A 24,193-nucleotide genomic window follows, 5' to 3' on the forward strand; every position below is an offset into this window, starting at 1 on the left:
GCCTCTCTCCCTCCGTCAGTGGTGCCTCACCTTATACCGCCCGGCCCCACGCAGGCAGCTCCCCCGTCCCTACCTCCCCCTGACGACCAACACATGGGGGACTCCTCCAAACATCCCGAGCACGGCGTGTCCTGTTGGCATCCCAGGTAAGTCGTGATTTTCCTTTGTTTTAATTATTTGTTCTCACCTGTTTGTGTTATTGAAGGGTTGAATCAAGCACGTAATGTCTTGTAACTTATCGCATCTTTTTTCGTCTATTTTTTTAAACTTACGTCTTCGTTTTACAAGCCCACTTTCATTTGGTGACACATTTCATACTTCAAGTGTTCGTTATTTTTTGGGTAAGGCGAACTGGTGTGTGTGGAGGGGGTAGTGGCTGAGGATGAGTGTATGTTTGTAGTTAGGGAAGAGTTTCTGTGGAAGGTTGGGGAGTAAGGATAAAGGGGATATACGGTAAACATAGGAGAAAGGGAAAAGACCTATATATGCAAGAAGAAAAGCAGCTTATGAATTGGAAGTGCATTGAGTGACCATGTTACTTTAGAGTGATAGATTGATGGTAATAAAACATGAGAGTAATAAGAGATGATAATGATAATAAGGATGAGGATAAGAGGAGGGTATAAGGACACCTCTCCTCCCGAAATTGACCTATCTTTTGGCCATTCCTCTGGACTCTTTTAGGAGCAGTGAGTAGCGGGCTTTTTTCATTATTGTTTCCATTTTTTTGCCCTTGAACTGCTTCCTTTACTGTAAAAAAAAGGACTAATAAATATGTGTAGCTTATTATTAGTATTAGTATTATCGAGTGGACAGGTGTTTACTCATTGTATCACAGTTATCGTTTAAAAAGGAATCCCAAGTCGAGGCGGGGAATTCCTCTCGTCTCCGTCGTGTTGTGTTCCTGATATTGTTGTGTTTACCTGGGCTATCGGGGCGCCGCTTCCCTCAGCAACACACCTGGGCAAGTCCAGGTTACGCTCTAAAGAAAGTAACAGTTCAAAGTCTTCGTGTATTACTCAATGATTCGAGACATACCTTCTTACCTGTAGTTTTAAGTTTGTTTGTTTTTAGTATTCATTGCACATCCACACAGCTTCTTTCTCCTCTTCCAAGGTGTTACTCAAATTATTTTCAACCACCGAAATGTGATATAATCTTACAATCTCTTTACAAGTGCTGATAATCTGTTTTGACTCTTCTTCTGTACCATGAACCTAACCAAACACTCACTAGAAAAGGCGGAAGCTTCTGAAAATACGGACATCCAAACCAAAGCCATATGATGTGTAGACTGAGGGAAATTAAGCATGATGCAGTTTTTTTTTTCTGGGTGGGTGGTGATATAGTTTAAATATCTGTAATTTCTAAGTTAAGCTGCACGTCAATTTTTTGGTGCAGCGGCCACGATTCAGAGCTCTTTTGACTTAGGATCTGGACATCGTAAGGAGGGTTAGGGTGGTAGAGATTATGGACCATATTCTCAGATGCTTTCGACCTTCACAACAAATACTTCCGAAGGCTACAAAGGAGATTAGTCTGGTTCTCATAAGCGTATTTCACATTCGTGGTACAGAAGCCTTGTCAAACTATCACTAGACATACAAAACTAGCCATGGAAAAACGCACCACCTCTCTGAAAGCCTTGTCAAATGTATGTGTGTTGAGTTGGACCTTCTCCCCCCCTACAAAGTCCCTCCTGGAGCCCCGAAATGTTTAAGTATATGGGTCTATAAGTCATATCAGGTGCGGGAAGAGGGAGAAGAGTGTCCGCTGCTGCTTCTCTTTTTTTTTTACTTATTCATTTATTTATTTATTTTTTTAATCAAGGGTATAGTACGAAGTGGAAGCGGGTTAGTGGTGAAGGTACAGGTGGGGGAATAGGAAAGACAGTAGGAGTGTATAGTTGTATGGTGTACGTTTGTTAGGTGTAGTTTCGCTTCTTTGGCAACGCTGTGGTCGGTGAAAGTGAAAGTATCCGTGTCGGTGGATGCCTCTGCTGGTGTTAGTGTTGGTGATCGTGGTGATGTTAGAGGTGGTGTTAGTAGTGGTGTTCCAGTGCCCCTTGGAGTGACATCAGTGCTTGCTTTGGATAGAGTGGTCTAGAGTGTCTTGTATGGAGTGGCTAATCGTCGGTTCGTATGGAAATTCAATTGAGTAGACATCCATTTATTCCTCAACCTGTCTATATTTTCATTACAGGAGCAGTGATTAGCGGGTCTTTCTTGCTTACTTATTTATGTCCTGGAGTTGCTTCCTTTACTGCAAAAAAACAAGAAGAAAAAAAGGCGGTGTCTCGTCTTGCACGGTGATTAACTTCGGTGGTATAGTTTGCTTCAATCTGTAGTGAATAGAATTTTCTTTATAGGTGCAGTGGTTAGCGGGTCTTTTTTACTTACTTACTATTTTCTTTTTTCTATTTTCTTTTTTCTATTTCTATTTCTTTCTATTCCTATTTCTATTTCTTTCTTTTTTCTATTTCTATTTCTTTTTTCTATTTTTTTTTTACCTGTTTACTATTTTCTTTATAGGTGCAGTGATTAGCGGGTCTTTTTTACTTACTTAATCTTGCCCCTGAGTTGCTTCCTTTACCGTAAAAAAAAAAGAAGTCTTGCACGATGATTCACGTCAGTGGTTTAGTTTCCTTCAATCTGCACCGAATGAAAGTGAGATCCAAGTTTAAGGAGCCTCTTCGCAGACACCTCGATGAAAGTCAAAGGAAGGTAATTTTGAGTTTCTCGTGTGTGTGTGTGTGTGTGTGTGTGTGTGTGTGTGTGTGTGTGTGTGTGTGATGGTCTCTCTCTCTCTCTCTCTCTCTCTCTCTCTCTCTCTCTCTCTCTCTCTCTCTCTCTCTTTACTTTTTATCGGTATCCGGGAGTAGCATTCAAGGTCTTCTCTTTTTTAACCTCGCTTCGAACTAGATTTTCTCCCTTCTTAGCTCGAGACCGTGTTTATTCTTCTTTCGTGAGGTTCAAGGTCAGCTAAGTATATTGTGTAACCTGTTCTTTTAGTATTCAAAGTTTGGCTCAAGAGGAGAGGTGGAAACGTGAGGGGAGATTATGAAATACACTATAATGACACCAGATTGGGGAGGTCGTTTTTGCGTTTGCTTCCTCGAGTCCTTTCCTCCCTTCCGCCCTGCCACACAGTCCCAACACCTATCTCCTCTCATATATTACCTATTGCTAACATATGAGAGGAAGAGATAAGGGTCGGTATTATAAGACACATTGGGTTCTCACATCAGCTATATCTAAAGGCCAAAGAAGGCGGCAGTCGGGTTCTAATGAGTGTTTCTTTAGTTTCATGGTACAGAGGAATGGTTAAACTACCACCAGGGTCATACAACTATTCCTGGAAATGCCCATAACTCCTACGAAAGCCTTTTATTTTTACAACAAAGGAGACAGCTCAAGGGCACAAGAAAAGGAAACAATAATAAAAAAAAAGCCCGCTACTTGCTGCTCTTAAAAAGAATCCAAAGAGGTGCCTGAAAGAGAGGTCAATTTCGGAAGGAGAGGTGTCAAATATGTCTTCATTATCTGAACTATTGTCGAACTTTTATTACTAGACGACATTAACTTCTGCCTCCACAAACAAAACAAATACCTACTACATAAACATTCTATTCTGTTCAACGTAACTAAACTAAATAACTAAGTAAAGTATCAGTGAATCTTCAGACATCGATGAATTTTATTAAGCCAAAAAGTATTGAAGTTCTCCTCCTTCCGACCTCCCTCTACATAAACATTCTATTGTGTTCAACGTAAGTAAACTAAATAACTAAATAAAGTATCAGTGGATCTTCAGATATCGATGAATTTAAAAGCCAAAACGTATCAAAGTTCTCCCCCTCCCGATGAAAGCAATAAGCCAAAAAAAGTATTAAAGTTCACCTCCTCCCGGCCTCCCTCTTCTTCCTGGTTCCCTCTCACTCTCTCCTCCCCTCTCTCTCCCCCTCCACGCCTCTCATTCATTCCTGCCCTCTCGACCCCCTTCGCCCGGTCCCGGCAGACGACCAAAAAACTTGTCCATTCCAGTCTTCGATGAGTGAAACCGAGACTTGTTTTTTTTTTTTTTTATCTTCTCTATAACAATACTTTCTTCGGCTCCATCAATCGCGCTCGTGTGTTTTAATTTGGTATCGCTTTGTTTTTGTTTTGTTTTCGTAGTATAATTGCGTATACGTAGAATAATGAAAACGGATGCGCCGGCGTAGTATACCCATTCACGTGAAGGAAAACGATGGTATTTTAGGAGTGGCTTGCTTATTTATGAGAGTCATGGTCTGGATCTTACTTTATCTATTCGTTCCTTTGCTACTCATCTCCCTTTCCCCTTATTAACACACACACACACACACACACACACACACACACACACCATAACCATTCTTTTACGCGTGTTATAATCAGTGAAAACCAGTTGTATTTTTTTTCCTCTGCAGAGTTGACGTTCCAGACCCTTTCCCGACCCGACCGTTGCTGGGCGTCACACTTAGGTCCCTTCCCCTTCCCTTCCCTTCCCTTTTCTTCCCTTCCCTTCCCTTCCCTTCCCTTTTCTTCCCTTTTCTTCCCCTTCCCTTCCCTTCCCTTCCCTTTTCTTCCCTTCCCTTTCCTCCCCTTCCCTTCCCTTCTCTTCTCTTCCCTTCCCTTTCCTCCCCTTCCCTTCCCTTCCCTTCCCTTTCCTTCCCTCCCCTTCCCTTCCCTTCCCTCCCCTTCCCTTCCGTTGTCTCCACTAATAGGGATGCAAAAACAAGTCAAGTCAGTTCGTGAGCGATAAGCATTAGAATGAAGTTCCCTTTCCTTCTACCTCTTTTTTTTTGTGTGTGTCTTTGCAGCATTCTTGAGCATCCCACACCTCACGCGACCAGTTTCAAGGTTGTTTTGATTTTTTTTTCTTCTCTCGTGGCTCTTCGTTTATTGTTGCTAGGAGTCACTTAGGTCAAGGCCGAGAGGATGGAGGAGGAGGAGGAGGAGGAGGAGATTGAAGATGATAATGAGGAGGAGGAGGAGGAAGACGAAGGTGGAAAGAGATATTGGGAAAAGAATAAAAACAGGAATAAAAGAAAGTTTGAATAAGAATAAGAAGTACGAAAAGGTATGAGCAGGGCAACGGACGAAGAAAAAAAAGGAGGTTAAGTGCTAGTGGGTTCTTTTTTTTTTCTGTCGCGTTTATTGGTTTGTTGTTGCTGGGAGTCACTTTGGTCAAGGCCGAGAGGATGGAGGAGTGAGGAGTCGAGGAGGAGGAGGAAAAGGAAGAGGAGGAGGAGGAGGACGAGGAGAAGAAAACATTGGAAAACGAAGAGTATTGGAAGGAAGCGAGAAGGAATGCAATGTACAGAATAATATGAAGAAAGCAAAGGAAGTAGGAAAGAGATAGACAGACAGAAACAGATACTTAGGAGAAAAAAAAACATTGGAAAACGAAGATAATTGGTAGGAAGCGAGAAGAAAAAGCAATACAAAATGATATGAAGAAGGCAAAAGTTGTAGGAAAGAGACAGACACAGACAGACAGAAACAGATACCTAGACAGACAGCTAGACAAAAGAGAAGCTAAGACAACCAAACAAATAGAAGAAAAAAAACACCCACAGCAGAAGTTGATGAAGCCGTTGAGCCGAGGAACCGTTTAGCCTAACCAGAACTGTTATAAGCAGGCGTTTGTAGGCTTGGAGGTGTGGGGACCGCTCATGCTTGGGGCGGGAAAGCCACAATCCAGAAGAGCCTCACGTGCCTAAGAAGCGTCGAGCGGAACGATGATGTCTCTAGCTTCTACGGGTGCTATTTGGACGAACCAGGGAAAGGGAGAAGGATGGGATAGCGAGAAACAAGATAGTACGGTATGTTTTTTAGGAGCAGCGAGTAGCGGGCTTTTTTTATTATCGTTTCCTTTTTTTGTGTGCCCTTGAACTGTCTCCTTTGCTGTAAAAAAAAAAATGTTGCTTGTCTATAATTTTGGCTCCCGTGAGAATGCTAGAGGCCAACGTTGTCAAATTATCGTACTCGGCCTCTTATGTTTGCAGATTTCCAAGCCCATAACGGTCTCCTCCACCCCAATAACTGGCTGAATTTATAGTTATCGTTAAAATGGTTAGTTATTGGTGTTTCTTGCCAGTAGTTATGGGTTAGAAACCGGTAAATGCGATGTTCTGAGTACGATAATCTGGCAACGATGGGTAGCGCTATGCTGTGGAAGAGGCAAGAGAAAGGGAGTTAGTTAAATGGACGAACGCGATTAAAAAAGGGGGGGTGTAAGGACGAGGAAAAAGATGGTGACGAGAAGGAAGAGGATGGAAAGCGGAGGAGAAAGATAATGTAGAGAAGAACTGAGAAAGAGAAGTTAGTTAAAGTTAGCTAAAAAAATAAGAAGGTGGGATGGAAGGATGATGATGATGATGATGATGAGAAGAAACAGAAGGTGGAAAGAAGAAGAGGAAGAGAATGATGAGAAAATGAAGTAGATGGAAAAGGTAAAAGAGAAGAAGCCTTTTTTTATGGGAGAGGAAGAAGGTTGGAGAAAAAAAGAAGAGAACAGTGAGGGGAAAGGAGATTAGAAAAGGATTAATAGAGATAGTAGAGGAAGATAAAGGTAAATCTGAGGGCATACACTATAGCTACGCATGGCCTCAGTGCGCATATCCGTCACATTGGCCCTTGAACCCATTACCCCGGGACACATGTAGGGCAGGTGCATCGTCCGAGTCACCACAGTTTACCTTCCCCAGGTGTCCCCAGGTAGCTAATTATTTACCTACCGGACCGAAAGTGAAGATGAACACCTGGTAGAAAATAAATGATAAGAAAAAGAGGAGGAGTTTGAATATAATAAAAAGCAGGTGCCTCTCGTTTCATGGACTTGTTAATGGTGTTACGGACTCTCTCAACCAGGCAATTAGGGAGGAGATACCTGTGAAGAAACAAAAGTACGTCTCACATTGCAAAGCTCAGGTGTTTCACGTCTGAGTAATAATAATGATGATAATAATGAAAAAAAATTATAATAGTAATAATGAAGTAAATAATAATGATAATATATGTAGACAACCTCTGCAGCTTCCTGAATATTAATTAGTGATAGAAATTCGTGCGAGGCGACTGTTGAGAGAGAGAGAGAGAGAGAGAGAGAGAGAGAGAGAGAGAGAGAGAGAGAGAGAGAGAGAGAGAGAGAGAGAGAGAGAGAGAGAGAGAGAGAGAGAGAGAGAGAGAGAGAGAGAGAGAGAGAGAGAGAGAGAGAGAGAGAGAGAGAAGAGAAGAGAAGAGGAAAAGCGAAAGAAGGAACCGCCTAGTGATGCGTCCTGCTTACCAAATAGCGTCTAGTTACTCAGTCAGCCACTCAGCCACTCAGCCACTCAGCCAGCAAGTCAGCCAGGAAGCCAGCCAGCCAGTCAGTCTCGGGTCGTCTAGTAATCGTTCATTAAAATCTACATATACATCAACTCATCTCTTCATCTACCTCGAATAACGCTGCCATCTCGCCAGTCACACAGTTATCTACTTATCCCGACAATAACCTAGCTAGTTACACAGTTAGTTAATAATCCAGCTATTCATCCAGTCAATCAGTTCGTCAGTCAACCATTCAGGGTATTATACAGTCATGCATTCATCTGTTTATAGTTGCATGCTTTCACATTCAGCCAGTCAACAAGACATAATCATCCAGCTGGCTTACCACTCAAAACATCAGATAGCTAGTCAGCCAAATAGTCAGCCAGCCAGCCAGTCAGGTGTGTACACATATCTCTGCTCATCCCCATCCATATTCACATTAGGAGCCGCACAGCATTTCTAGAGGTAACAACCCCGTGTGACCTCGACCCCCTGTTGGCGGCGGCCGGAGGAGAAGGTGGAGGCGGAGTAGGGCGAGCGGGGCGGGAAGGAGCAGAGCCAGACACGGCGGCGGGTACCATTGAGAAGTGGGGCGGCGCGGCAAGGTGGGGGCAGAGGCAAGGCTGTGCAGGAAGGGACAGGCAATGTAGGTCAGGGGCGGCGAGGGACGCTGCGCCGCGGGGCATGATCGGCTAGGGATAGAATGGGAACACGTGTATGCATAGTTGTATTATCCTGAAGAAAAAAAGTTACATAATTTTCCTCCCGAAATTGACCTCTCTTTCGGCCACCTCTTTGGACTCTTTTTAGGAGCAGCGAGTAGCGGGCTTTTTTTTATTATTGTTTCCTTTTTTTGTGCCCTTGAGCTGTCTCCTTTGTTGTAAAAAAAAATATTAGGACGACAAAAACCGAAGGAGAAAGAAAAAAAAAGGGGAGACGAACATACTAAATTTATAGGAAAAAAAAGATTACTTGAGAACTGAAAACCGACGATTAATGCATATGTTAAAAAGAGGGAGCTGTACGTCACTCTATACTGGAAACCTTAGATCTTTTTTCCTGCTTCTCCATATGCCTTCTCAGTTGTCCCGCGGCAGGTGCTTCGCGCTGTGCAGGTGTGTGGTGTTTTACAGGTGTATGTGGCGTGAACTGCATACGTTAAAACTGAACAGATATTTTTCCGGCTCTTCATTTTCCATCTCAGGTGTCATGTGGGGTGTGTGATATTGTACAGGTGTAGGGCGTGAGCTATACCTGTCAATCAATCTTTACTTAGCGTTGAGATTGTCCGCTAGTGCTTAGAAGTGAAGGTTAGTGCAATGCAAACCTTATATAGTGATTCTCTTTGTACCATATGCTAAGGGTAAGGGAGTAGGAAGAAAGAAAGAGTATGTAGGTGCATCTGAAAGGGAGGTTAGGATACACATTAATAAAAGTAGGAGGAGGGGAAGGTGAGTGTGACCTGAATCTGTTAAGGATATTGGGGAGGCAAAAGGGGATGTATACGTGAGTGAATGCCATGGGTGTGGGACAGGATGGCATGCATGATAAGGAGTGAGTCAGGGGTAGAGTGCGTAGGTGTAAAGGAGTATGTGAGTCAGGTGTGCAGGAGGGCGAGGAGAGAGGAAGGCGAAGGGCGTTGAACGGAGTGAGGCAGACGGAAGATGGGACAGAGTGGGGGTCTCTTCCAAGTTCCACCCTTGCCTTGTCCTCCACCCCTTTTACCCTTATGACCCACTTTCATGCCCTCCCTCCCTCCTCTCCTTCCATACACTCCCTCCTTATCCTACCTCCTTGCCCTCCCTCCCTCCCTCCTCTCCTTCCATACACTCCCTCCTTATCCTACCTCCTTGCCCTCCCTCCCTACCTTTCCTTCCATACACTCCCTCCTTATCCTACCTCCTTCCCCTCCCTCCCTACCTCCTCCTCTCCCTTTTTCTCCTTCCTCGCATACCCTTCTCCATTCCTGCCAGCATAACGTCCCTCTTTCTATGCCCTTCCTTCACCTCCTCCTCCTCCTCCTTCTTCTCCTCTTCCTCCTCCTCCGCCTTGACCCTCCTCCATACCTCCCTGTTACCTCCCATTTCTCATCCCCCCCCTCATTCCTCCTCCTCATTTCTTCTCCATTTCCCTCCTCCCATACCTGCCTCTCCCTCTCTCCCTTCCTCCTTTCCTCCTCCCTAGTCTCCCCCCCCCCCTCCACCCTTACCTCCCTTTCCTTCCCTTCAGTTATCAGCCCCTTCTCTCTCTCTCTCTCCCTTACTTCTCATTTACCTCCATCTCTCCTTCTCTCCATCTCTCCCTGCCTACCCTTCTTCCTTACGCTTCGGGGCACCCTTACGTCTTTTACCCCCCTCCCCTCCCTTCTCTTCCCTTCCCTACCCTTCCTTACCTCCCCTTAGCCATTTGGTGTCTCCGGTGAGTGAACTTTTCTGACCTTGAGAGGAATAGTTTTCTCTTTCTTTCCTTCTTTTTTTTTCTTTCATGCTTTCCTTTATTTTAAGTTTCCTATATATATTTTTTCCCTTTTTCCTATTTTTATTCCCTTCCTTTTATTTTTCTTCTATCCTTTCCATTATTTTAAGTTTCCTATATATATTTTTTCCTTTTCCTATCTTTTCTTTCCTTCCTTTTTCTCCATTTAATTCCTCTTCTTTTTCTTGTATTTTTTCTCCTTCCCTTTTCTTGTTTTCCTTCCCTTTCCCTATGTTTGTTTTCTTTTCCTTTTCCTTGTCTTTCATTTCCTATATTTTTTCTTTCCTCTCTCTCTCTCTTTCTTTATCCATTTCCTTCCTTTTCCTTTATTTGAGGATGTTTTCTTTTTGGTTTATCTTTCTTCTTTCCTTCCTTCTTTTCTTCACTTTTTTCCATTTTTTCCTCCTTTTTTTTGTCCATCATTCTCAGTTATTTTCCGTTTTTTTTTTTTTTAGTTATCATCATGCCTATTCTATTCCTCCTTCCTCCTCCTCCTCCTCCTCCTCCTCCTCTCCTCCTCCTCCTCCTATTAGCCATCACCGTTATGTAATAGTTTCTCCTTGACCAGCTGTGTCTTCATCCGGTTTCTACGTTACTGAGCAGATGTTACCTCCTCCTCCTCCTCCTCCTCCTCCAATCCACCTACTTTCTCGCCCTCCTCCACTTTTTCTTCTTTTCCTCTTCCTCCTACTCCTTCTTTCGTTCATCAGCTTCCTCCTCCTCTTCCTATTTTTTCGTGATTCTTCTCCTCTCTTCCTTCCTCCTATAACTCCTCCTTCTCCTCCTCCTTCTCCAATCCACCGTCTTTCTCCTCCTTATTTTTTTCTTCTTTTCTTCCTCTTCCTCCTACTCCTTTCGTTCATCAATTTCCTCCTCCTCCTCCTTGTTTTCATATCTGCTCCCATATTAGCATCCCTTTCTTTTCCTTATCTCAAAACACGTGTAAGTCATTTAAATTACTAATGAGAGGTTTGAAGTACCAGGATTAGAATCTTTAATCACCTATACAATTACCTCTGCATTAACTTACCTCCACAAAGGGATTTCGATTGAGTGGGAAGAAAAGAAGCCGTGAATGAGTAAGCTTTTAGGAAGGAGGCGAGGCAGAGTAGGAGCTATGGATAAAATAAAGAATGGTAGTACTCGGGCACGTCAGAATGGGATGGCTGGAATGATGTCTGGGAGGAAGAAGTTTTAAAGGTTGTGTGTGTTTTAATGTGGTTTTGTGTTTGTCATTTTCCTCCTTACTTATATCCTGTTCTTAAAGTATTTGTTCAGTGTGAAGAAGATGAGTGAGTGCATGAGTGATTAAGCGCGTTTTTTTAAATTTATTTATTTATTTATTTATTTATTTATTTTTACTCGTACGTACTTGCTTCTCCTCTTCTTAGTGTTCTGATCAGGCATTTTTTTCCTCTTCTTTTTCTCTCTTCTCACGTTTCTCTATCAATTCATCATCATATTCATCACTATCGATATCATCATCATCATGGACATTATGTATTTCTTAACAGAGGAGGATGACAAAGATGATTCAGGGGGTGAGAAACTTGCCTTATGAAGACAGGCTAAAGCAGTTAAATCTACACTCTCTAGAAAGGCGAAGGTTGCGAGGAGACTTGATCGAAGTTTATAAATGGATGAAGGGATTTAATAAAGGGGATGTCAATAAGATTTTGAAAGTGAAAGAGCCAGGTAGGACGCGTGGCAATGGTTTTAAGTTAGACAAATTCAGATTCAACAAAGACATAGGCAAGAATTGGTTCACCAATAGAGTGGTGGACGAATGGAACAGGCTTGGGAGCCATGTTGTGGGTGCCAATACCATAGATACATTCAAGAAGAGGTTAGATAAAGCCATGGATGGTGAGGTAAGGTGGGGTTGAGTGTACAGGAGCTGCCTTGTATAGCCCAACCGGCCTCTTGCAGACTCCTTACGTTCTTATGTTCTTATGTTCTTATGTAATCTTATTTACTTTGTCTATTTTTCATTTTACTTATCATCATCATCATCATCATCATCATCATTGTCACCATCCCATTCCTCCTCTCCCATCCCAAACTTAAGTCTCCCGCCTTTCCCTCCCTTCTCCCTACCTTCATATTTAGACACTTGCTTTCGAGCTTTCCCAGGTAGCAAAGTTTTCACCTGTGCCGTGCTTGCTTGCCTGGCTTTATATATATTCATTTTATAAGGTTCGTATGTAAGCTTGTGAAGAAATATGTAAAACTGAAGAAAACCGAAGAATCACAAATCAATTTCTCAGTTCCTCTCCTCGGATTTGCAGCAATATTGCCCCACCCCATCCTGTGTTGGTGTCCTGTCCTGGTTTCTTCTTTTTTTTCTTTTTTTCTTGCGTCGTGGTGTTCGCTGCATGGCTGTCTCTCTCCTCTACTTGTTCTTGTACTCAATGTTCCGTCCCGTTACCTTATTTTCAGTCTCTCAAGGGCGTCTACGGAATAAGGAATCAGTTTTATATATATTATTGTATTATTTTTGCATATTTACATACTTCCATAAACAAAATAGGCGTGTGTGTGTGTGTGTGTGTGTGTGTGTGTGTGTGTGTGTGTGTGTGTGTGTGTGTGTGTGTGTGTGTGTGTGTGTGTGCACGCGCGTATTGAAGAGCAGGATAATGACCTTTGGGTGTCGTTTGTCTAACCTACCTCTTCCTTGACTCACCTGCCTCTTTGTCGGTCAACCTCTCCACCTTGACCAGTAAACATTTGTGCATTGCGTGCTCCCTGCCTCTTTATCATTTCTAGTGGGCTCAAATTAGCGTAATGTTGGTCGTTTGAAAGTAAAATTATTCAGTAAGCGATAGGTGCGGCTTGCCTGTGCTTGTGGTGCTGGACGGAGACCAATGCTTGTCAGTTTTGGAATAAGTGTTTCTGCGTAGGTGGTAAAAAAAACTGAGGTAGGATTCTTTTAGGAGGAAAATAACTGGATGATATTGTTTTGTGGAAGATGAAGAGTGTGGGACTTAAATCTGGTTGTAGGTAGTAGATTCGTTAAAGAATACAACCATTCCTCACGTGAGTTTTGCGGAAGATGACACGAGATACGATGCAGTGTGCTCGTGAAACATGCGTAGGTGTTTATACTTCCAGAATATAACGAAGAGACATGAACCTTGGGCGAGAGAAATTAAACCTAATGATGGTCTGTCAAAATTTATGGCTTGCGTCAGCGCGCAGTGAAACCTGATCACGAGTGGTTGCTGGAAAGTGAGATATATAGTTCTTCTGTGCCTGGGGTGCAGAAGAGGGCACACCTGGATCAAGACGAATAGAAAATATACAATAAACAAGAACAAAATGATAAAGAAGATCAAGACAGCTGAGGTTAAAAAATAAACAAAGAAAAGTCAAATGATCCGTAACTGAAACATGATGCACAAAGAAGCATTGGAAGTACCTGCAGTGAGAAGACGGAAAGCAGGTGATCGGGAATTCTGCCTACTCCTCCGCCACTCCAACTGGATACGCTGCCCAATAAGTATGGTATGTGGACGGGATGTGAGAGTCCGACTAGTAGTGAGACACGTGTGTCCGGAATACGAGAAGCCAGACGCACAAGGCGGAATGCATTAACAACGATATGGAAGGGTTACAACAGCGACAATGAAGTAATAAACGCAAAGGTACCAATGTGGAGGTAATTAACAGAAAAAAGTACCCAGTGCCGAGGTGGTTAGCGTAAGCCACCGAATGTTGTAAGCAATTACCTGGTGCTTATTGAGAGAGAGAGAGAGAGAGAGAGAGAGAGAGAGAGAGAGAGAGAGAGAGAGAGAGAGAGAGAGAGAGAGAGAGAGAGAGAGAGAGAGAGAGAGAGAGAGAGAGAGAGAGAGAGAGAGAGAGAGAGAGAGAGAGAGAGAGAGAGAGAGAGAGAGAGAGAGAGTAAAGAAAGTTATAATAAACGGGTGCATGCGTACAGCACTGAATGAAGATGACCAGCCGTGGCCTAATTAAGGGTTCTTGAATGTGTTACACAAGCTTGCAGATCTCTGCCCTGCACGCCTCGTCCCTGCACACTTCGTTCTGTTCTAACGACCAGAGAAGAAAATCCATCGTCGTACCTATGCTCAGGATGAGAAACTCTTAAGAGAGCACTGAGCCTTTAGTGCCTTCAAACTAGATTGTTATTACAGGAAATATAGAAAAAAATATTACATTATTGTTACAGAAAGTGATTACTAAGTCTATTCAGCAATGATGAGGCTCAATATTGTTCCTATCCATCAAAACATTTCTAGCTCTGCACGTTGACATTCTTCAGCTTCTCTTAAGGCCATGTTGTGATGACGTCAATGGAGTTCCAGATTTGACTCGTCTGGACGACCTGCTACGTGTGCCGTCTCAGGTAGGCCGACTGGTCCAATGGACAGAGGTCAACGAAAGTCGGCTTGAGAAGCAGTCCTTGAGCTATCTTCGGCATCTAGGCAACTGATGAAAATTCTTATGCTGACGGCAGTACTTCAACCCGGAACCCCACTCGCACCTCCCCCCTGCGTTGACCGCTAGACGCCCGGCTTCAATTGAATATATATATATATATATATATATATATATATATATATATATATATATATATATATATATATATATATATATATATATATATATATATATATATATATATATATATATATATATATATATATATATATATATATATATATATATATATATATTATTATTATTATTATTATTATTATTATTATTATTATTATTATTATTATTATTATTATTGCTATTATTATTATTACATTGCCTATGCACAATCAACGCAGGATTGGAATAAAATATGCCATTCACGGAACAGTGGAGAAAAAAACAATACAGTTTTAACAAGTGCTGGGTGCCCGTAAGTTTAAAGTGCTTTAAATCAGCCTTTGACTCAACAGCCAAGAAAACATAGTGTGGAGAAAACAAACTTGAAGGATGAAGAGGAGGAGGCTTCCAGTCGAGGCGCCGCGCTGAGGAACCTGCTGTTGCTGGAAGCAAGGGAAGCCCAATAAGGGAAGAGGTGAGGCAAGGTGACACCATTTCCCCGTGCCTGCTCACCACTGGCCGAGTGGAAACAACAAGAATAACAATAGACCGAACACAGACAACGGGCTGGTGAACATGATGGCCACTCCACGCTCCACACAGAGATGACACACCCGACTGTTGATGAGAAATTCTCGCTCTGCAGGATTTTTCGGATTGAAATATTGCGACTCCCTGATTACGTAAATACATATTACGTATATATATAAACCAGGAGGCAAAGACTATACACCTAAACATATATGGTGTCTTTAGGAGCGAACAAGTAAAGCAAGTCCTTTTTATGTGTCAGAAAAAAGGAAACGATTAAGCTTTCCTTAAAACAACATAAACAAATAAAAAGAATGAGAGAAAAAGAGTGTATAAGATGGAGCGATGCGTCCTGCTGCTGGGTGGCAGAGAGCAGCAACCTCCTGCACCCCCCTCTTGACTGACAGCCTCTGGAACACCGTCGCGATGTTGCCATGATCGGCGTTGTCTGATGACGTGCATGCTGTGGATCCAAGGTCACGTGCCAGCCAGCACTTCGCCGGCAGTCTCCTGGAACAAGTTGGTAAAGATTGCGCCTCCACTGCGGGAGATGTCCTCTCAGAAGGCGAAGCTGGCGGCCCATGTGTGGCGGGAAGCCCTCCATGCCCATTTGGAGATCTTTGCAATTTATCATTATTATTTTTGTATTATGCGGTGTAGAGTATGTTCCTCGTTATATAAACATTATAACTTATAATAGTACTGTAAGATGGTGATTTACTTTTTTTTTGCGAAATGGACACCTAGATAATAATCAATCCAACAGGATCCCCAAGTAATGAAAAATCAATGTATCGTTGATGAGATAACATTATTTTCCCTAACAGAACAGCGACTGGGAGCAATATATATAAAAAAGAGCATAATAACAGTATTTTGTGCCCTTCTTTGTTAAAGCAACACTCAAGCTGTATTTGTTATGAAAGGTTTTGTATTTAAAAATTTTCATGTTCAATTAAATAATGTGAGAACCTGCTGTGAAAAGTGAAAACTCGTAAGTGAAACAGGTTACGGAGAGAGAGAGAGAGAGAGAGAGAGAGAGAGAGAGAGAGAGATAGGGGATGTCCCTTCATTTGCAGAGGAGACCTTTAACGTACATTGGATACCGCTATACAAATTTTTAATGAGGGCGACAAGAATAACTCACAAAAAAAAAACACCAGGAAAAAGAAACGATGACCTGCAGTGTCCAGAGATCCCAGACAACAACTAAAACAAGACCATGATGAGGCAAACACGTAAAAGCCAGTAACAAATAACACCGGGGACTTTTATATTTTTATTTTTTGCCTTGGAACTGATTCCTTTGTATAGAAATAGAAAAGTTGAGAGTATAAGGACATCTGAGGGAGCAGCGAGTAGCGGGCTTTTTTTTATATTATTGTTTCCTTTTTTTGTGTGCCCTTGAGCTGTCTCCTTTGTTGTAAAAAAAAAGAAAAGGAAAAAAAATGATTCGAGGAAGAAAGTTACAAGAAGAGAGGGAGGCAGATAAATAGAAAAGGAGAGTGGGAGATGAAAACATTGATACAAGTGTTTTGAATGACCTAACTCCTCTGATATTAGGGAAGAAGGCTTGTCATCATCATCATTATTCACTGTTTGTCTCGTTTGTATTGACTCAACTCTTCTGACATCAGGAAGGAAGAGGTACGGAAAAAAAAAGAAATGAGAGAATGGGGGATGAAAGAGTTGTTACATGTGTTTTGGGATGACCTGATAAACCTTAAAAAGAAAAAAATGAGAGAATGGGGGATGAAAGAGTTGTTACATGTGTTTTGGGATGACCTGATAAACCTTAAAAAAAAAAAATGAGAGAATGGGGGATGAAAGAGTTGTTACATGTGTTTTGGGATGACCTGATAAACCTTAAAAAGAAAAAAAAATAAGAGAATGGAGGATGAAAGAGTTGTTACATGTGTTTTGGGATGACCTGATAAACCTTAAAAAGAAAAAAAAAAGAGAGAATGGGGGATGAAAGAGTTGTTACATGTGTTTTGGGATGACCTGATAAACCTTAAAAAGAAAAAAAAATGAGAGAATGGGGGATGAAAGAGTTGTTACATGTGTTTTGGGATGACCTGATAAACCTTAAAATGAAAAAAAAAAAACTCCCCCCTCTCGCCCACTGTGGTCTAAGGGCCGTATTTTAAGACACCATCGCTTCTCACATCAACTATTTCTAAAGGTCAAAGAGGGAATCAATCTGTTTTTCATGAGTGCTTTTTTAAGGTTCATGGCACAGAAGAAGGGTCAAACTACCACCAGGGTCATAAAACTACCCCTGGAAAGGCCGACAGCCCCTACGAAAGCCATGTCAAATATGTGAACTTGGGCGACGAAATGTTTTAAAATACAACTCTAAGCCAAGCAGAAGGATACGATAATAATAGCGATGACAAACAGACCAAACAGTGGACCACACAAATGCCCTCCCTTCCTCTCCCAACCCGCAGTCGTCCAAGTTAACAAGCAACAGTAACTTACGATAACGACGCATGTAATAAAAAAAAGTCTGATAGCGCAGCGCAGTACCAGTCGCATGTAGGCGTTTCATTCCCAGCGAGTTGCATATTCTTTTCCTTGCTAAGCTACGGACATTACCAAGACGGATGCCTTACAACCCACGGGAGACAGTGAAGGGTTGCCAGAGATTCGCCGGCCACCAGCAGCCAATGCGCGATGCTTAGCCTTACGAGCCCATCTCCAGCCAGCCGCGTGCATCCCCGCCTCGCCCCGCCCCGCCGACAAGGGGTTGCAGATAGTCTTCGTGCCCGTGCAATGAATAGTCGAGTGTGTAGATCGATGAATCAGAGAGAAAGTAGGTAACTATTTCCATGGGAGCGGTCAGCCGGGCATACACGTGTGCTTGCATGGATAGATGTAGACACACACACACACACACACACACACACACACACATACACACGTGTTCACATACGCACACGCACAAGTACAATAGCCATGTGAACATGCTACACATACGTAAAATGTTATTCATACTACGCTTTCTCTCTCTCTCTCTCTCTCTCTCTCTCTCTCTCTCTCTCTCTCTCTCTCTCTCTCTCTCTCTCTCTCTCTCTCTCTCTCTCACCTGTACACCCACTTCATTAACGTTCTTGGCTCGCACAGGTGTAGTTCCGTCCCTTCCAGCGCCGCCATTGTGCTCACCGGACGCCTCTTTGCGTTTCTCAGCTCGCGGGAGGAAAGAAAAAGAAAGGAACAGAGAGGAGAAGAAAGGAGAAACGCGCTCGACACCGTCCCACATTTTATTCACCTGATTTACATATCACTCACCTGCTGCGTTCTATTTTTTTGAAGTTTTTATTTAGAGCGTTTCCTTAAAGCGGTGAGTCCCAAGCTTATTTTTGCCTACCTATTTGTTTTTGTGTTGGTCGTTGCTTGCTCGCTGTGGGGACATGAATATTAACCGCACATAAGTCGCTTCGCCCAACTCAGGATACGCCCGAAACCGTTGCACCGTTTCCTAAAATTCATGTAACTATACGCACCTTAACCTCCCTCCCTCCCTCCCTCCATCGCTACCCCCACCACCACCACCACCACACTGAACAGGATGGCGTCAACGTCCCCAAAAGTTCGCGTAACCACCCACGTGTATAGCGTTCAAACATACAACGTCACACTAAAGGTCACATTCCTCACCATTCCGGCGCCGAATCTCGTGTGAAAAGGTTTGCGTAGGAATTTGGGGCATTTCCGTGGGTAGTTTATGACCTTTATGGTAGTTTGACCCTTTGTTCTGTACCATGAACCTAAAAAAAAGCTCATTAAAACCCAATTGATCTCCTCTATGGCCGTTGGAGTTGGATGATGTGAGAGGCGGAAGGGTCTGAGAATATGCCACTTCATACTATCATGCAGAAGAAAAAAACACAAAAAAGACAAAAAAAAAAGTTCTGCCTCCGAAAATACAATTGAATTTTCTGTAGTACATTATGTTCTTTTCCAACAGGCGTGAAACAAGATGCCACTTCATACTATCATGCAGAAGAAAAAACACAAAAAAAGACAAAAAAAGACAAAAAAAAAGTTCTGCCTCCGAAAATACAATTGAATTTTCTGTAGTACATTATGTTCTTTTTCAACAGGCGTGAAACAAGATGCCACTTCATACTATCATGCAGAAGAAAAAACACAAAAAAGACAAAAAAAAAAAGTTCTGCCTCCGAAAATACAATTGAATTTTCTGCAGTACATTTTTTTAGGCGTCACTTCTCGGACAGACGAAGGCAACCTGAATCATCACCACCATTTTCACCATACAATTAGAGACAATTAAAACAAAACCATACGCACGCGGATACATAGAACACCTTCAGCCATCACCACAACCACGATACACAGACACACAACAGAAGCGATTGATTGATACGCGACCCCGATGCAATGTACTCTTAGGCGCAAGGGAAGCAGGAGGTTACGCGTGCTACAGCTGATCCACGATGACGTCTCGCGTGTGTGTTCTTTCTGGTCTCAACATAGCTCTTAACCCGCCACCCCTTCGGCACTGAGAGGTTCCGACTCCTTTTCTTTTTCGGCCACACCGCTTCCACTACACGGCAGGCAAAAGGGATTCAATTGCTCTTGTTTCGGGTATGCTAGTTGATGTTGCAGAGGTGGTTGGTCATGCATCAATGGTTGTAGGGTTGCGAAGAGGTCGTGTGGTGATGCTATTAGATTACTGGCATTGGATGTTGTTGTGGTCGTGGCGGTTGGACTTAGGACATACGGACAACATACAGGACTTCGGTATTTTACAAGGACTTAGGATTCTGAGAGTGAGGACTGCGGTAGGTCTACAATGCGAGGGGAAAGGAAGGCAGGACTTGCGGAACACCTGCCATACGTTGAACACCTGTCAGCCGTCCAGGAAAGGGAGCGGAAACGGCATTTTATCTTAACCTGTAGAGAGGAGGGAGGGAGAGGTGGAGGGGAAGGACGGGAGGGAGGCAACCGTTAAGGAATGTAAAGGGAAGGAAAAGAAATGGAAAGAATGATAGGAATTGAGGCCTCTGGTGTGTTAGCGTGTTATTAATACTATTGTCACTGTTATTATTATTATTATCATTATTATCATTATTGTTATTATTATTATTATTATTATTATTATTATTATTATTATTATTATTATTATTATTATTATTATTATTATTATTATTGTTATTATTATTATTTTATTACGTCATAAATAAATAAATGTGTGTGTGTGTGTGTGTGTGTGTGTGTGTGTGTGTGTGTGTGTGTGTGTGTGTGTGTGTGTGTGTGTGTGTGTGTGTGTGACTCTAGAAAGTAGCTTCATATCATAGTCATCAGAGAGAGAGAGAGAGAGAGAGAGAGAGAGAGAGAGAGAGAGAGAGAGAGAGAGAATTAGAGACTAGCAGTATTATCAGATTCCAGTTTTTCTACCTCATTTTCTTGCGGCACAAAAAAACGGCACAAAAAACGAAAAAGAAAACAAAAAACTGCAAGCTACATGAGTCTCCCCTTGTCGCCTCTAGCAAGGAAGACGAGGAGACGGACCGCGCTGTACAGTTATTATGGGTTATCAATCTTTTTTTCAACCAAACAAAAAAGTAAAGTTACGAGGCGAGACCATGCATCTTCATATGATTTTTTTTTTCTTAATAGACCCCAACTTTTTTTTTCTCTCTTCGGACCCTTGATTATATATGCGTCGCGTCCTGCTGAAGTGAGGTAAGGGACATGGGGGTCAATTTTGAGATATTACTTGCCTCGAATCGACCGTTCTGAGGCGACTTTTCAGCGTAAAATGCAAGGACGTCGTGGCATTATAGTCAGTTATTTTCATTCATATTCCTAAGTTAAGCAAATGGTCACTAACTTCAATCGCTTTTTTCTCGTTGTCTTGTGCTTGTCGCTTGTCTCACTTCACCAGGGAGAGACACATATATGACAGTATGACGACACCAGTATTTTTTTACATTAAAGGAAACAGCTCATTCCTCTCTACTCTATTCAGGAGCAGTAAGTAGCGGGCCTTTTTTTTCATTATTTTTTTTTTACGACCTTGAACTGTCTCTTCTGCTGTAAAAAATAGTGCAAAAAAACCCTGAGAATAATCATGTCAGACTTTCTCCTCGTCATATTTATTTTTCCTCTGACTTGTAGTAATGGAAAATAAATGGCTCGTTGATGAGGTAACATTCATCTCCCTAATATGAGGGCGATCAGGAAATAACATAAATGAAAAATGCAGTAACAGAGAGTTTTGTGCACTTCTCTCTTAAGACGAGTCTCAAGCTACACGTGTTAAGCCGAGATCCATTACAGCAACGTGGCTTTTGTGTTTAAGGACCTGTGATTTTCATGTTGGGTTACACAATGTCGTGAGAACCTCCTGTTAAACCTGATAATCAATGGAGAGAGAGAGAGAGAGAGAGAGAGAGAGAGAGAGAGAGAGAGAGAGAGAGAGAGAGAGAGAGAGAGAGAGATTTGATATACAGACCCTCGTACAAAGATATGAAAATTTGAAAACACTAATATTTTATCACAAGATATATTCTCTCGAACGTTTTATTTTATTGGTTACCTGTGTGTGTGTGTGTGTGTGTGTGTGTGTGTGTGTGTGTGTGTGTGTGTGTGTGTGTGTGTGTGTGTGTGTGTGTGTGTGTGTGTGTGTGTATGTGTATGTATAATTCTTTTTTCCTTTTATTATTTTCCGATTACTTATGAATCAATCAAGCCATCTTTTTATCCATCTTTCCATCTATCCATTCACCTATTCATTCAGCTGTCTATCTCCGTACCAATCAATCAGTCAATCTCCCTATCCATCTATTCATTCAGCTGCATTCGTATCTTTATATTCGCTTGTTTATGGCGACATCAGAGGAATACGCCATGTTCAGAGGGCGGGAACGAGGCCGGGAATGTGAACGGAGGATGGGGAGGTGGGGGGAGAGGACGGGGCATGAGTCGGTGCGTAGGACGGGGCGATTAGGCGATATTTGGGGTAGTGTGGCGGTGCGGGGCAATTCTGGGGCGGGTGTGACAACATAAACCTTGTCAGTATCTCCTCTGTTACCCAGTTTACGAGAGAGAGAGAGAGAGAGAGAGAGAGAGATGGAGGTATCATGCACTCAGAACGATAGATGGCATGCCAGGTTGAAATGATAGGGGAGTGATGGACACCTGGGCACTTTGATTACAGGTGTTAAGGCCTACTGTTGATTGCTTGGCTCCTACTGATGTTTTTTGTGTGTACTCTGAGTTTTTGTGTGTGTGCGCTTGCGTGCGTGAGAGGGAGGGAGAGAGCGAGAGAGAGAGAGAGGAGGGGGTGGTAAAAGTACAGGTATTCCATGTAAATTATAAGGCATGTAAACCACTAAGAGAGAGAGAGAGAGAGAGAGAGAGAGAGAGAGAGAGAGAGAGAAGTTCTTCCATATATCTTTAGCATTTTGCAGCATCGTCTACCATTCTGCCTTATTTGTTTCCTTCCTTACCTTATTTTTCTTCTTTTCCTTTCTCTCTCTCTCTCTTTCTCTCTCCCTCGCTCGCGGTAATAAACACAAGGATGGGATGAAGAGGATCTGAGACCTTCTTCTGGGTGCGATGATCCCTCTCTCGCTCTCCCTTCCGTCCCCTCGAGATGCCATTCACTGATCCTCCTAATGGGAAGAACCGGAGCGCGATTTCGTCTGTCTATCTGTTTATGTCCGTTTTGCCCGTCGATCTATGTCCTTGTGTGTGTGTGTGTGTGAGTGTGTGTGTGTGTGTGTGTGTGTGTGTGTGTGTGTGTGTGTGTGTGTGTGTGTGTGTGTGTTGATCTGGGCACGTTTTCTTAATATATGTTTCTCTCTATCTATCTATGTCTATCTCTCTCTCTCTATCTATATAAGTATCTCTCTGTCTATATATATCTCATCTCCACCTTCCTCCATCACGTACCATAGCGGCCACTACAGTTAACCTCCCATTTCGTATAGCCGCCCAGTTAATGAAGGAAGCATTTTATCACCTGGCCTCTATCCGCCTCTATGACTAAGCCTCAGTTCCTCTCCGCCTCTTTATTAACCTGTTCGTCCGGTTTCCACTGCGGCTCCCTCTCTTTCTCTTTCCCCAGTCTTCCTCACGCCCCTTCCTCTAATTTTCTTTGATCGTTCATTACCTTATTCTCATTCCGCTCACACCTGTACCTCTTCTTGTTTCTTTCTCTCTTCTTCTTATTGTTCCTCTTCCTCCGTTAACTCTACTTCATCATCGTTCTCCTCTTCGCCCTCATTCTCCTGTACCTCCTTTTAAAGTTTCTCGCTCTGCACGTCTGTTTTGTGTACTAACTTCAACCTCCTTTTCATCTTCATCCTCCAAGTTCTCATCCTCCTCGTCCTCTTCCTCTCCTTGTTTTAGTAAGAGTAACAGTAGAAGCAACATGCGTGGACTCTCAACCAGGTAGCCTCTTTACTAGCAAACCGGCAATCGGGTACCTGCTTTTTCTTTGTTAATGTGCTTCTCCTCCACCTTCCTTCCTCGCACAACAATGCATTAAGCAGTAGTATTAGCAACATGAAAGATGAGTGAAAGCAAGATGCGGGAACACTCATCCAGGTAGCCTCATTACTAGCAAACCGGCAATCAATTACCTGCTTTTTCTATGTTAATGTGCTTCTCCTCCACCTTCCTCTCTTGCACAACAACGCATTAAGTTGAAGTATTAGTAAAGATCAGTGTAAGCAACATGGGGGGATACTCAAGCACGTAGCCTCATCATTAGCAAGCTGGCAATCGGGTACCTACCTTTCTATGTTAATATGCTTCTCCTCCACCTTCCATCCTCTCACAACAACACATTAAGTAGTTGTATTCATAATAGTAAAGATCAGTAGAAGCAACATGCGGGGACTCTCAAGCAAGTAGGCTCATTACTAGCAAGCTGGGAATCAGTTACCTGCTTTTTCTATGTTGATATGCTTCTCCTCCACTTTCCTTCCTCGCACAACAACGCATTAATTAGAAGTATTAGTAAAGATCAGTAAAAGCAAGATGCGGGGACACTCAAGCAGGTAGCCTCATTACTAGCAGACCGGCAATCAGTTACCTGCTTTTTCTATGTTAAGATGCTTCTCCTCCAGCTTCCATCCTCTCACAACAATGCATTAAGCAGTAGTATTAGCAACATTAAAGATCAGTATAAGCAAGATGCGGGGACACTCAAGCAGGTAGCCTCATTACTAGCAGACCGGCAATCAGTTACCTGCTTTTTCTGTGTTAATATGCTTCTCATCCACCTTCATTCCTCGCACAACAACGCATTAACC

General features: G+C 42.7%; 1 long non-coding RNA gene across 2 annotated transcripts in view; it reads left to right on the plus strand.

The window, feature by feature from the left end:
• The first annotated feature begins 28 nt into the window (after nucleotides 1–28).
• Nucleotides 29–24,193, plus strand: part of LOC126997578 (uncharacterized) — a 123,277-nt gene continuing 99,112 nt past the window's right edge. Inside the window, exon 1 of one of the 2 annotated variants that reach the window (XR_007752195.1) lies at nucleotides 29–146. This is a non-coding gene — a long non-coding RNA (uncharacterized LOC126997578). Of the gene's footprint in view, nucleotides 147–1,608; nucleotides 2,136–24,193 lie in introns of those variants that run through there. The other variant, XR_007752196.1, reaches the window with a different exon arrangement.

The sequence above is a fragment of the Eriocheir sinensis genome, chromosome 12 (assembly GCF_024679095.1).
Source record: "Eriocheir sinensis breed Jianghai 21 chromosome 12, ASM2467909v1, whole genome shotgun sequence".
NCBI classification, from domain to species: domain Eukaryota; kingdom Metazoa; phylum Arthropoda; class Malacostraca; order Decapoda; family Varunidae; genus Eriocheir; species Eriocheir sinensis.